The 15,748-nt window shown below is 32.4% G+C and overlaps 1 protein-coding gene and 1 long non-coding RNA gene across 2 annotated transcripts in view; one reads left to right on the top strand and one right to left on the bottom strand.

Moving 5' to 3' along the window:
- The window catches only part of Myo10A (unconventional myosin 10A), a 208,194-nt gene that overhangs the window by 154,321 nt on the left and 38,125 nt on the right, over positions 1 to 15,748 (bottom strand). The gene's annotated exons all lie outside the window — the stretch shown is intronic.
- LOC141461319 (uncharacterized) lies at positions 9,856 to 13,992 on the top strand. Its single transcript, XR_012462764.1, has 3 exons — positions 9,856 to 9,994; positions 11,296 to 11,449; positions 12,891 to 13,992. It is a non-coding gene; the product is annotated as an uncharacterized lncRNA (long non-coding RNA).

Here is a 15,748-nt window from a genome sequence, read left to right on the forward strand (position 1 = left end):
TCGCTAACACTTCTAACTTCTTTGCGAGTTTGAAGAACTCACAAGTTATGTAATGGAATTTGTTCACATATCAAGAATATTGTTCAATTTTATTAGTTAATGATTCATTAATCCGAAGAAAAGATAATGCCAATTTCAGTGATTATTTTTTTAAAAATTTTACCGAGCTTTAGACCTACGGTCTTCAGGGTTTATGCTATTGACAAATATAATACTTTTTCTGTTGTTATCAGGTTAGTGTGCCTTCTGTCCCGTCTGCTAATGAACTATTGAAGAGTTTAATAGAAATTAAGAGTAATCATGTAATTAGAGAAGAATTTTGGATTTCGTATTTTATAATTTTGAAAGTAATTAAGTTCTTGATGTTTGGTCTCACACGAATGACCCTTTTTCGAAGTTTTTCAAGAACCTCTCGGTAAAAGTGTTGATTGACCGTTTGGCCTTGAGATAGAAACTCTTTGTGGACGATTCGAAAAACTTCAAAAAAAAGGGTCATTCGTGTGAGACCAAACATCAAGAACCAGTGGGTGTTGCATCACGATAATGCTCCTTGTCACACAGCAATTTCAATAAACGAGTTTTTGGCCAGTAAAAACATTCCTGTGGCTCCTCAGCCTCCTTATTCGCCTGACTTGAGTCCTTGTGATTTTTTTTCTCTTCCCGAAGTTGAAAAATCACCTCAAGAGAACTCATTTTGGGACAGTCGAAAACAATCAAACGGCTGTAACCGACCAGCTGAAGGCTATTCCAGTATCGGAGTTCGAGCACTGCTATGAGGAGTGGTAGAAACGTCTCCAGCGCTGTGTGGCTTCAGAAGGAAGTTATTTTGAAGGTGACAATATAGAATTGTAATTCTTTTTTAATTCAAAAATTTAAAAAATCAGTCTCATTACTTAATTTACAGACCTCGTATTCAGAGTTCCTCTCCGTACAAACCTCTATTTGATACCTTCCCAAACCTTTCAGTTCAAATTCTTTTCCACTTGGACGACGGGCACTTTAGTTCATCTCACCTCATCAGAAGAAGAAGAAGAAGAAGAAGAAGTGATAAGTAACCTATACTCTGGAGATTCATTTTTGGGAAGAAGGCGTTTTAATGTGGAAGAAACATTCTTTTTGGCTGAAATAGTGGTTGTACCAGTCTCGCAAAAACTATTGCTAGCATCTTGTGTTTAGTTTTAGGTCGATGGCTAGCTAGTTACCGTTACTCCGAATCTTTAGGCTCTTTCTATCCGAACATTAGCGGAGAACTAGCCGCTATAGTCTAAACCTTACAGTGATATAAAAGAAAATTACACCTATCAAATCAATGATTATGACAGTCTCATTATGTTACCAATCAAAGGAGCACGTAACTTCCCCCAGGGACCTGAAGACTCATCTAGCACAATACTTAGCACCCAACTCAAGTCTTGAGCTGGAAAGTCTGTGGATGGAAAGACTGAAACAAGCCAGTTATCCAGAAAAAAAATAGCTACTGCAAATTTCTTCTTGTTTAGTAGGCCAACCTATTCCGCGCAGACATCTCCGGTAGCCTATTTGCACACTATGTAAGAGGAAGAGATAGACGCTGACCAACTAAACCTATGTTCCTCTCTGAACTATGTCCCCCACAACTGGATACAGCTTCTTTTCAGGTAACTATGGCCAAAATAGTCTGGAGAAGCTTATTAGCTTAAAAAAAAAGCTTCAAAATTCGTTTGGTTTGAACGAAGTTAATGGTTACTAAAATAAAGATACAAAGATACAAGTCTAAAGATTTTTTAAAAAAATATTATACAAACGACTGATGATCAATTGGGTCGAAATGTGTTACAATTTAGAAAATATTAATTAAATTAATCATCCGAGACTGTAATTGAGATTTTTTTTTTTTAATTTTTTGCCTTAGCATTAAGTTTGACTTGTATCCAATGTAAATGTTGATATGTTGTGGAGAGGATATAGGCATGCAGCCTGAAACCTCCTTTTAGATATATTTGTATAAAAAGTTTTAAATTGTAAATAAACATTTTCAAATTCAAAAATAATAATAATAATAAGGTCATTATATAAAATAGTTTACAAAAATTTCTAACAACTAATAATTAAATATTTTTTCAAAAAAAAGTTCCAATAATCTGTTGGCAATTACAAAAAGAAAAAAAAAAGCAATTGGACCGGATAGAAAATGCGTCAAAAAACAGTAAAAGGGGAGCATGCCCCCTCCATGTACGATAAACTCAAAAAAATAAAGCAGAAAAGTGCCCGCATTTCTTTTAATAATGGTAGAAATTAAAGCACGGAACTAAAAGGTAACACATCCGGTATGTATCCGCTTTTGTGTCCCAATTAAACTTATCAACATCCGATAAGTGTTGGAAAGTGGTTCACTAGTGAGACAAGTAGACATGTACCTAATTAATAATTAAATGTTAGTAAAAAAGAAAAAAGAATTCCAAGTTTTGCAGTGTGATTTGATAAAAAATTTGTTATTGGATTAATAGTAAGTTTGCAATTGAAACGGTTACTTAATCGAAATTGCCGTTTCGTAACTGTTGTTTGGTTTGTAACTTCAGAAAATTGGCAATGGAAATTCTTGAAATGGAACATAGAAATTTCATTCGATTACTATGTTTTAACTTTCCCCTTGTCTCGCGTAAATTTAATGTAATGCAATAGTACAGCTTTTAGAATTATAGATTTCACTAGGAATAAAAGTTTTTAAATGGTTCCTGAACATTAAAAAAAAAAAAACAAATCTGTTATGAACACCAATGGGGCTTACCACTTCTCTCTAGATTCTGATGCATTCATTTTGTTTCAAATTCGAACTTTGGAATCAAACTTAATTCTTACCAACATGATACAGTTTTAGAAAATGTACAATACATTGAAATGCAACTTGTAAAGGGAAAGCCTACAAAACTAAACCCTGTTACACAATTATTTTTTTTTAACTTTAGTTGTCTCACTTTTTTTTTTTAAATATTTCTTACAAGAAAATAATTTTTTGGGATTCTGGAAATATACGAGGTGTGTTCAAAAAGTAACGGGAATTTTCGTTTTTTGAAAAAAATATTTATTTATTCATCTACATTAATATTGTCGCCTTCAAAGTAGTCCCCTTCGCATACAATACACTTGTGCCAGCGCTTTTTCCAATCCTCGAAACACTTCTGAAACTCGATCTTTGTGATAGCTTTCAGCTCTTTCAGCGATTCGCTTTTAATGTCATCTATGCTTGTAAAACGACGGCCTTTTAATGTTCTCTTTATGTTTGGAAATAGAAAAAAGTCACATGGAGCCATGTCTGGCGAATATGGAGGCTGGGGCATCGTTAAAGTTTTGTTTTTGGCCAAAAATTCACGAACAAGCAATGAAGTGTGAGCAGGTGCATTATCGTGGTGCAAAATCCATGAATTGTTTTGCCACAAATCCGGGCGTTTTTTTCGGATTGCTTCACGCAAACGGCGTTGAACTTGTAGGTAGTACTCCTTATTGATTGTTTGACCTTGTGGCAAGAATTCATGATGCACTATGCCATTAAAATCGAAGAACACAGTGAGCATAACCTTCACATTCGACCGCACTTGTCGAGCCTTTTTCGGTCTTGGCGATCCAGAATGCCTCCACTGGGACGATTGAGCCTTAGTTTCGACATCATATCCGTAAACCCATGTTTCGTCACCTGTTATAACACGTTTCAGTAGATCCGCATCGTTGTCGACTTCATTGAGTGACTCTTGAGCAACTTCCATTCTCCGCTGTTTTTGTTCGAAATTCAACAATTTTGGAACAAATTTTGCTGCCACACGTTTCATACCCAAAACATCCGAAAAAATTTCATGGCATGAGCCAATCGATATGGCAACATCATCAGCGACTTCTCTGATTGTGATTCGGCGATCGTTCATAACCATTTCTTTCACTTTTTTCACGTTTTCATCGGTTGTTGATGTGCTTGGACGTCCAGGTCGTTCGTCATCTTCAACGTTTTCGCGGCCATCTTGGAAACGCTTATACCACTCGTAAATCCTTGTTTTACTCATAGCAGACTCACCATATGCCTTTATTAACATTTCACACACTTTATTTCATTTTTTACGCAAAATTTAATACAAATTCTTTGATCCATTTTTTTTAACAAACAAAAATCGCCAAGCTCGAAAAACACGTCTAACCTTAACGGCTGCCACTTAAGAAGTAAACAATGAATATTACTGAAAATTTTATCGTACTTCAGGGGCATGTGTACCAACATAATAAAAAAAAAAATTTTACAATCAGACTCTCCAAACCCGCGAAATTTAAAAATTCCCGTTACTTTTTGAACACACCTCGTACATACATAGATAGCCTCCCACATTTTAATAAACATACATAACCTTTTAAAATAACCTTTTAACTAGTGGAAGATGTTTAAATTCTTGAATAATTTCCTCACATGCATCTGCATAAATACAAAAAGCAATTAGTATTTATTAAAGAATTCATTCATAAGCTTGTCACAAATATGTGCTTCGTAGTGAGACAATGAGCATTACAGACTGGATTCTGTGTAATATGTGCGAGACAGAAATTGAGTTAAACTGATAAGGTGCCCTTTTTTTTTAATAGCTGAGAAATCTTTTATTGTACTTTATTCTTTAATAACAGTTTTTAATAATAACAGCAAAAGAGGTTAGACGGGGTTACAAGCAGAAAAAAAAAAAATAGAAACGAACCGGTTACCACAACCTTACAAAGTCACTATTTGAACCGGTTATCACGTATGGTCTAAAGTGGTCTGAATGTGGTACCCCACCTTGAACCTTTTATCCTGACCCTTGTTGTCTTATTGAGTCATTCCAATTTAACACGAAGTTTTTATTTGATATATAAGTGCATAGTTATATACAATATTATAACTGGACTATCGATATAATAACGGTATTAATGCTACTTTATTATAATTCCAAATTGTTCGCAAGTTTATTTTTTTAGTAACTCTTAATTTTCTTAAATATAAATACCTATACCCGTGCAACATTTTTACTTCAGTAAAACAGAATAGAACTCCTTGACAACGAAAAATAACTAGTTGGTTATCCCTACATTTTTGAAAATACATATTCTATAGTAGACTGATAACTTTGTGTTGTGCTAGATGGAATGAAATACTTTATTTTGGGGTGCAACAGAAAGTAATTCATCCCTCCCCAAGGAATAAAAGTAATAGGCCTAGATGTAAGTACTGTAACAGAGGAAAAAGTAAACTAAAACAATAAAAAAGCGTATTAAACAAATACATTACATTACTAAGACATGTGTAATTAGGTGCGGATATGATATATTACACAGTCGATAACGCACAATCATTGCAACATTAATCAGATATACATATATTTAATAACCATTTATAATTCAATAATAAAAACAATAAAACTATTAAAAGATATATATCTTAAACTAACTGGATAATTTCGCTCTTATCTTTGAAAGTCATAATTACGGATATGTGTTCATCAAAGTGTTACTAACATTTCCGAACAGGATGAAAAACATTTTTAAGAAATGGGCGGATGTTTTTTTTTAAGGAAAAGAAAACTAATGAATTTTAAAATGGTTGCTTTTCTAAATTTCATCATTTAAACACGCATAAAAATATAAAGGTAATTTAATCTGATTTTAAAAAGATTTTAAAGTGTAACTGAAATGGAAACATTATAAGTTAAAACATAATTCTTTAAACGACAAGTGTCGTTGAAGTTTCATGTTAATCCGCAACAAAACAGAATAGAAAAACCCAAAAAGTTGGGTAAAATCAATAGTATCACTGACTATCCCAAACTATTAATATTTATCTGTGGGCCAACACCTACATGACTTCTTCTCAATGCAATTTTATTAAAGAATGTTTAGGAACCAAAATATAATTTAAGATGGGAAGTTAAGCCCTCAAGTAAAAGAAGGATCGACAATTGATTGCCATATAGCTAGCAGCCATATTTCATGTCCACAATTTTTGATGATGATGTCATGCATTCTCAAAAAAAAACCTTTCAAATAATATAATAAATAATTTCTAAAATTAAAGACAAATGTTTCAGCTCTCTACACAAAATCAAATCTCCATTGTCCACTATTAATTACAAAATAGAATACAATTCAATTAATTATTTAAGAGATTAATTTGATTTGAAATTAAGATCTATTTTGTCTTACTTATAACCTTTAATAGGTTATTCACCTTACAAGTTTATTTGAATGGAGAGGCTTCACAACTTTAATTAATACATTCCGATTGTACGATTGTCTATGTTAAAGCACAATAGTAATATATTTTTGGCTCGGATATTATATCAACTATAAATTAATTAGGTATAAAGAAAAAGATGAAAGATGTGACAAATTCAGCGGTTTAAACAGATATAGCTGAGATCTTACAGCTATAAGCAAGTATAAACTTTGTAGAAACGGTGTAGATCTTCTACCTGCAGGGTTTAGGAAAATAACACGGTAAACAGTGAACACCTGGCCCTTAAACAGGTACAAAAGGGCACAGACAACTGTTCTTGCAAACCCAAACGCAGTAATATGTAACAACTGGAAAGTTTTGAAAGACATTTTAAGAGAATATTAGTGATAAACCACACTTTCCAAAAAATTATGGCTCTTGTTTTATTAATTAGGCTGCAGTGTTTACAATCAATAATACGAATGATTTTTGGGTGTTAGTGAGATGGATTTGTGTAAATCAAAAATTTGAGAAAGGACATAATTCACTTCGAGGATGGATGATGGATGGTATCAGAGATTCTGCCTGGTAACAGCGGATTGAAAAAAGTCAGTGTCAGGTACAAAATATTTCAGTTGCTCCGGGTTTTGGAATCAGAAGATCTAAGTAAGTAGTTTCATTCCAGTTTTATGTATGATTTTAACGGAAAGCTGTTTATTCTTCATTGTTTTTGGTGAGTGATTCATTAATCCAATATGAAGAAAGAATGATGCCATTTCAGTCATGATTTTTTTTTTTTTGCCGGGCTTTCGACATAGTGACTAGGTCATGATGACCTAATAATGCAATTCGCATTATTCTTTTCTTCCTATTGAAAGCTCATCAGCTGTTTTAAATCTATAATACGCCAAATATTCTGTAAATGATAACCTCCCTGTTTCTTAATACTTGATTCTAGGATTTGTTTATGTTTATTATTTTTTCTATTTTTATTCTTTGATAACTTAAATTTTACTAAATTTTAAATTTAGTTGCATGTATTTTTTGTTTCTTTTGCATGTTTTATGATGAAAATTCAGCTGTAACCTCTCACACGACTCCTCTTACTTCTATTCTCAGCAAAATACATAGTTCTAACTCAGCAAATTTCATTTAGAAGAAATCCATCCACTCGATCTCACAGAAGAACCTTTAATCGAATAACAGCAAAAAAAGTTTTCAATACCAGTTATAGATTTAAGTGTTTTTAATCACTATTTCAAGGTTTCAATAAAATCGTAGGAGCTGTTTAACGAAGAAATGTTAAAATATAGGAAATTCTGTAAAACTTAGATAATTTTAATAATGTTTGGAAATGTATTGTTAAATTTGATTCTTATTATTATAATTCAGATAGTAAGACAGTAAAAAAATGACAAAAATGTCACTTTAGAGAGACAACTAACCACAACCCACTTTCTGAAGTGTACTAAATTGAATTTTCCTCTAAAATACTTAAAAAAGTATATACATATATAAGTCATAGATCTACACTTGTAAAATTAGTATTCCAAGTTCACATAGAATCATAATAGCCACTTTTTACACATTTGAGTAATACTCAAAGTCCAAAAATCTTATTGTGGCATCCAAGCTAAATATCAAATTTTAACTTACTGAGGTATTTATGTTTTTGAATCACTATGGTTACAGACAGACAACTCAAAATAGAAAATTTAGAGAAAGAGAAAGTAAAAATAATGTATTTTGATTGTAATTCCTAACACTACTAATATATTAATCTCAGATATGTGCCTATTGTTTTGGAATTATCATACATTATGTTTTTATTAAATTAGCCAATAAAATAATAATGTAATTACTTGAAAATGCTATTATTCTTGACATTATTAATTCAGGATTGTAATTTATTATTGTTTTACTTTTCATTAAAGCTGTTACAGTAATAGTTTGATCTCTTTTTTCCATTTTATGTTTCTATCGTTTGTAAGCAGGGGAGAATATCTCATATTCAGATAAGAAATAAAATAGCAATATTATTTTTGTCTGCTACAATTAATTATAAGTCAAAGTAATTTGTATTAAATGTAGCCAAGCGGAATATAGTCCACCGTAAAATTAAATTTTAGTACGACCCGCTTAATCTTTTGATTCATCGGCTTGGCAAAAAAATATTGCCCCCTCCAGCATTATGAGGTTTAGTAGTAAATTACTGCCCTTTATTGTTGAAAGTAAATTGCAATTAGTTAAAAGTTGCACCAAGAATAAGTAACTGAATTGCGCAATTCATTCACATGAGATTTTATCAGATCAGAAAGAAATTTTCGTATGAAACCAAAATGCAAAATCCCAATTCTTTTTCTTTTTAAAAACAAAATAAAGGAGGATCAAGTATAGGGAGAAAGCTGAAAGCTGAAGTTGGCATTAAGGAGTGGCCCCTCTTCATCACAGGACACTTTCTCTCATATCCATTCATGGGGAACTTTTCACTCACACAAAGAACATACATTGTGACGCGAAGAAGCAGAAGCTGGTGTACTACAAGCGGTCTAAAGGATGTCTAGTCGCATTCCAACAATCCAGTAAAACATGTTCAAGTTATTAGTACATCACTGTAAAACTATATTTACAACAATCGTATTTTCTCTTCTCTAAACTTTAGTAAACATAACGGGATCTTCACAAACTAAGCAGTTCTGGAAAAGCTAATGGTACAAAGAAGGTTGTTTTTCCGATTAATTTATCTCCTATTTCCAGACAAATTACTTTTGAGTTTTTTTTTCACAGATCTGCATAGATAATAAATCACAGACAATAAATTCAAATTATAAAGAACCAATCTGAACATAGAACATCACTGTATTTCGCAATCATTGTAACCACATTGTAACCTTCATTGTAATGAAGAAGAGGAATTATATTCTTGAATGCTTGTAAATGTGAAGCAGACCTTCAGTCGGGTTTGGTATTCCGGACAAACGGCGCTATTATGGAGCTTTATTTAGAAGTCAGATATTTTCAAGTACTGGTAGGTACTTCTTTTCCATACAGATGATTTTGCATGCTAACAAGTCTACTCAACAAACGATCTAAACTTTCATTACAAATCAAACTTACTTAGTACAAAATCTCTGTAGCGCCGTAGGGTCTATGTAGATAGACTTACGGATTAGAGGTTACCGCTAAGCATCCGAATCTTTACTGAATCTAATCCTTCAAAAAAAATCTCCAATGCTTCTCATTGTGTCTCCAAAAGTAAAGAAGATCTATCCATTGCCTTCGTAACCTATCTGATAAAATTCAGCTACCGAAGTTTCCACAACTCCTACTTTCACAATCTTCTTGTGTAACTACTCTCAAGCCTAACCTTAACTAATACTTTCCTCAGACGACTGAAGCACTAATTCAACGCTATGAAGTGATACCATTTGATATCTTCTTCAAATATCACCCATTCATTTTAGCCCAGCTTGTTATAAGTTTTACAATTGCAAATAAGTAAATGGATGATAAAGAAATTTGGATTCTATGTCTACCATATTAACTAAAAAATAATTCAGATTGTGTCATTAGTGTATGGCAGATCCATCATTGAAGTAAGTCTTATTTTTCTGAACAAGCAACCATAAACCTGAAGAATCAGATGGATCAAAATTCGAAATTGGTCAGAAAGAAATAAAACTAGAATGGTGGATGACGGGAAATCATTGCTATTATGTCTTCTTACTGATAAGTAAAGAAAGAGAATGACAATAGAAAAAGAAGTCAATGCTGGAAGTTCAACAATATTTGAAGGTACAAATAAAATTTATACATTAAAGTTCTTTTTAAGTAAGTTAGGTTTCTAAAATGTTTTATGCGCCATCTTAGCAACTGACAACCATATCTCCTGAATTGCACCGTTTCTATATAAATTCGATACGGTTTATCTGGAGAAAAAGATAGTAAGAATGACAAAAAGAGAGAGACGAAGTAAAAAAAAAAATAAATATCCTCACCCAATGTCAAGACAAAAACTTAGACAATGAAACTGTCAAAACATTTTGTTGAAACTCACCATTTTAATGTTATGTACTGTAATTTTTGAAAAGTCGTGACATGAAGAAAAATAGCAGACTAACTAGACAAATCGATGGAATTAAGTAAGGCCCTGAGAACAGTTTACCTTGCCATATTGTTTTTGTCTAAATTATTCTTAAAGTTTTGACTTTTTATTGCATTAAAATTTGGTGCAAATACTATCTACTATATATATTCAAGGTTCTAACCTGCTATTTTATTAGCCTCCGAACATTTGAGTCATATTTAATTGTTATCAACAATTTGTAACCGTACATAATACTAAGATCGTTGTAAGTCATATTACGATGCCTCAAAGAAAGAAAAGACGCTGCCTATATTAACTGCGTGTGCTTTAGAAAAAGAATGTGAGGAGACTGTTAAACTATGAAGAGTTAGCGGTAACAATGATAGCCTGGTTAGAAGTAGAGATAAATTCATAGCGAATTTAAAGTTTAATTAAAAAAAAGAACTTAGGAAATAAATCAAAAGATTTAAGTTAAAGACAAAAGTGAATTGAAATTGTATTCATACGATGCTGTAACGGAGTAAAGACCAGGTGGAACGAGTTCAGGAATAAAAGAGCAGAAAGAGTGCAAAAGAAGAAGTAGAGGATAAAAATAATGCAAACTAAGATACTGAAATAGAAGAATTTGAAATGGAAGAAGGAGAATTTAATGGTGATGAATAAAGAGGATGAAGATGAAGAAGCGGGCGAAGGTGATACCGTGGCCAAACCTTTTGCAAGAGCAAAGAGATTAAATGATAAACTTGGACATAGGCTTAAGGATAAAGGATGCATGAATGATGGACTCGCTGAATACCAGATATATACGGTCAAAGGTAGAACCAGACCCTATGGTCCAGAAAAGTGTTAAAATTACAATATTAATGGCAAGGAATTCGTTATATGTAAGACATTTGGTTTGTAAATAATTAATTGTGTTCAAATTTTTTTAATGCAAAATAAACGTCTATTAACATGAAGTTTTCAAATAGTAAAGTAAGTAAAGTAAAGTAATTGTCTATTTTTTCAGGCGGGGCTTAACGTCCAACTACCAATTAGATGTCGTGGACGGAGGCGACTAGCAAACATACTTTACTGTAAATGTCTTTTATTAACCTTTAAATAAAATCCAAGGCCTAAGACCGGGAATTGAACCAGTACCACAATGCATATTAGCTTTGCAGGTCTCGCAAGTTTTCAAATATTTAAAAACATTTGTTTTTAAGAAGTACCACCTCGTAAGTTAAAAATTGCAATAGATTAATTAAATTGCGAATTTGATTGCAACAGTAGAAGTAACCTCCGAGTAAAGACTTTGATGTTCTCGGCGAGTCTAGGATTGACCCCCAAAAACTCACTTTAATCTATCTTTCAGAAAGATCAACATGGGCTAAAAAAGGCTTTGAAGAGAAGAACATATTCTCTGGATTAGTGCACTTAAATTTTTACAGTTTACAACAAAATGTTTGGCTAAATTTAACTAAAACAAACAAATACTGAAATTTACATTAAAAACGAAATTATATTTATAAACGTACTATTAAACTGTAACTTTGCATTAGATAAATATAACATAATAAGAAGGTACAGTAAGGTGCTAGGTTTTAGCATCTGACAATCACTGTGCAAGAAGTATACAGTGGAACCTCGCATAACGAGCACCTCTCTTAACGAGTAATTCGCATAACGAGTAAAACAAATTGATTCTTATAGCGAGCGATGTTTCGCATAACGATAGTTTTCTAATGACATTTCGCTGACTGCGCAGTTTTCGCTGACTCATCGAAAACTGCGCATTCTTCGATTAGTCATTCCTGTTTACGCATATGCGTTTCATATTCTCCACGTATCTAATGCATTGATACAGTCGAAACCGAACTTCACCGAATGAGTGGTGTATAGGGGAAGTCCATATAGTGACATTTGTGTTTAAATATTATTGTGTTTATTTTGTTATCCCTCTAACAAAATGGCTTCGAAAAGAATTAAAATAACGTCAGAATTGAAACGTAAAATCATTGAGAAACGAAAAAATGGTGTAAGTGTGGCTGATCTAGCAATTATCCCCTTTTATTTTAATTTATATAAAAAAATTGTTTCGCTTAACGAGTATTTCGCGTAACGAGTAAGGTTCTGGAACGAATTATGCTCGTTAAGCGAGGTTCGACTGTATTTGGCTATTATTCAGTAGTGGCCATCATTCTTATTTTAAACAATAATGAACCTAACCTAGAGTTTGAAACCTTTCTAATTTCATAAAAATGTGAAAAAAACAATTTCTTTAAGCAACAACAAAGTTGTGGGGTAAATACGTAAAGAGACACCTACGCAAACATATGGCCAATTTCAAGGTCTGCCAGTTTGAGGGCATTACCTCCTGACTCATCGAACTGCTTGTATCCTGGGCTCTAGCTTATGTATAAATGGCTATTCTTATACATTCAGTGCATCTTCGATGCTGTGCATGAAACACTATTCAGCTTATTAATCTTTTTAATTTTGAAGTTCCATGGAAGAAGTTTCATACAAACAAACTAAAATATGAAATATTTGGAAGAATGTTTGCTTTTTGAAAAGAAATTTTTCCATTATAATCTCAAATTTAGTTGCAATTCTTACCCGTAGGTTACAGAGGACTTTCAATGAGCTGTCTTCAGCATGTCCATGCATTTTCTTCCTGGGCCTCCTTGGAGAGAAATCTAGAGTTGAATTAGCTACCAATCGGTATCATTCACTCGGAAGAAATCATCCTCAAGAATATCTTGGAAGGCTTTGACGGAACAGTTGACGTGGCAAACGGTAATTCCTGACAGCTAGCTGGGCTTCCTTCTTCCAAAACAATCCTGGCGAAACTGGTTCCTTCATCTGGTGTGAGCTATCATCCTCAGAATATCTCTGGGGTGTTGATGGCTTCAGAAAGCGGGGAATTCTTTCTAGGATTCCTTTGATTTCTTTGAAAAGACTGAGTAGTTTTGCTAGGAGTTTTATTTATTTATTTATTTGTTTTGTGCAATCACATACAAAGAGTTGAGCTAATTAATACAAAAGTAAACTAATACTTCCAAAAAAAAAAACATAATAAGTAAAGAAAGAAATATTTAGAACTATTTCGAACGAAACTTTTTTGTTTTTAAATGAACTTTGATTTTCCGCCCGGCGCTCTTTAAAATTTAAAAGTCATTTTTTGAAACACCCTACTGTTTAATATTAAATGCAGAAGTTGAAGGTAATTAATTTTATAAAACAATTCAGGCCTACCAAAATTTGTTCCTCACAATAAAAAAAAAAAGAGAAAGTTGGGTATGAGATTCAAATCAGATTTGATAACTTTCTTTGACTTCGAAAAACATTCTATCAGCCTGAATGTTTATATAGATATATAAGAATGAAACTAGCAAATACGGAAATAAACCCACTTTCCAGTTAACTAGATAGTACACACGATGGACTATTTCTCCGTGTTTAAACACACATACATTCTTAAAACGAAGACATATGTGTACAGGATACTTCCTGTGTCGGCCAGAGTGGGCCAACAGGTGTGGTCTGTAAGCCACAGGTGTGTCACTAAGTTCTGTTACTCTTCTCCATTCTAGACTTCCAACCATTTCACAACATAGTTCTGTTAAAGCTGGTATCTAGGTCACTCTTACCCTTCAGGCTACTTCAAAAAGTATTTCGCTTCTCATGAATATCTCGTCTCTCTCTTTCCATCACAGAATTGTCTCTTTTTTTAACTTTCTCTTACTACAAAGAAAAGGAAATGAATATAACGTATTATATTTTTAGTGTATGAATTGCAGATATTAGTTTTAGGTTTTTTTTTTTAATCAGATCTCCGAAATTCCATGGGTAAGAAAAAACAAATGATTATAATGTCGTCAACACAACTCAAAACCGATAAAACGCAAAAGTTATTATTTTTATCATTATTAATTTATTTGTCTTTAAGGCCAAAACCTTTTACAAACGGAGTGTCAATAAACAAATTTCATACATAATATAATAATTAAATTAAATGGCCAAACTTGATAATAAAAGTAAAATAAAAAACAATATCATTAATGAAATTAAAATAAACAAACAAAAAGTAATAAAAATAGTAAAATAATATTTATAGATGCTGTCTAAAGGAAACAAAAAATATAAAACCTGTTTAAAACACAAAAACAAAACTTTAACAACTGAAATTATTCATTTAGTAAAAAAGACCTTAACTTTAATATATTAAACGCGTAATTATAAACAATAAGTAATTTTGCTTTTTCGCAACTATACATTAATTCTAATAAATTTCTTTGTACATCAGAGGGCAGATTACTATTGAAATAATGAATCCTTATTGAGGCATATAGAGGACAAACAACAACAGATGCAAGAAATCCTCCTCAACGTGCATATCACAAACTGTACACAACAATTTACAATTTATGATATTAATGGATTTCTGTAAAGATATATTGATAAAATATTTATTAGAAGTTCGCATCTGAGCAATCACCCTAGTTACTCTAAAGGGTTGTCTAATATTAATATACTCTTGAGGTACTCCAGCCAAGAGTGGTAGGCTATTGTAAATATCACTAAAACGGGAGTATTCAAGAGATTGCCTGTCCAACTGGAGCAAATTAGTTTGAAATATTGAAACAATCTCTCCAGCAGAAAGTCCATTGAGATATGACGCTTCAAAAGAAACACCATATTTACTCAACAAAACTCTCAACTGAAGAAACCAGTTATATTTCACAGGAGCAGTACTCAACTCCAAAAGTCTAAAAAAATACAGTAATCTTAACAATTTGCAGCAAAACATGAGTTATACCGAATTCAGTTCTAATAATATAATCGGGGGTATTTCGAGATAATTGGAACAATCGTTTAGATGCGCCCTCACTCTCGAGACCCAACTATCACATTTTGATTTTGTTAAGATATTTATAACTGATCCGGCAGCGATATTTGCCTAGCCAATTGCTGACCTGGCAGTCTCTAAAATCAAAGAAGATTGGTTGAATCGCACGCCCAAATAGACAGAGTTATCTAGCATCACATCATCATAAAAAAACTTATACCTTTCAGCCCTTGTAAAAAACATTCAAAACACAGTAGTTCTTTAAAGTTAAAACGCAAAAGTTAAAAGTTTATATTTAGTTATGTGCCCATGAGGAACCTTACAATATGCTTTTAGCCCAATACCATTCAATCAGAAGACAATTACCAATTATATTGAAAGAATTTTAATCTATTTTTCGTGAGATACAAAAATAAAGATCCCTAAGATTTAATTTTCTTTGAGTTCTGTCCAGTAAATAAATACAGAAAAGAAAATGTTTACATGAAGCAGACTTTCATAAATAATTCTCATATAGACCTTCGAAAAAGTAGAATCTTTAAAAAATGCCAGATGGATATATTATGGTACTTCTAGAACTGAATACATTTTTCTTTTCTCTACACTTACGTTTGCTATTAATCATAAATAT

The sequence above is a fragment of the Rhodnius prolixus genome, unplaced genomic scaffold (assembly GCF_049639745.1).
Source record: "Rhodnius prolixus isolate KJV_2025 unplaced genomic scaffold, Rpr scaffold_6, whole genome shotgun sequence".
NCBI lineage: Eukaryota > Metazoa > Arthropoda > Insecta > Hemiptera > Reduviidae > Rhodnius > Rhodnius prolixus.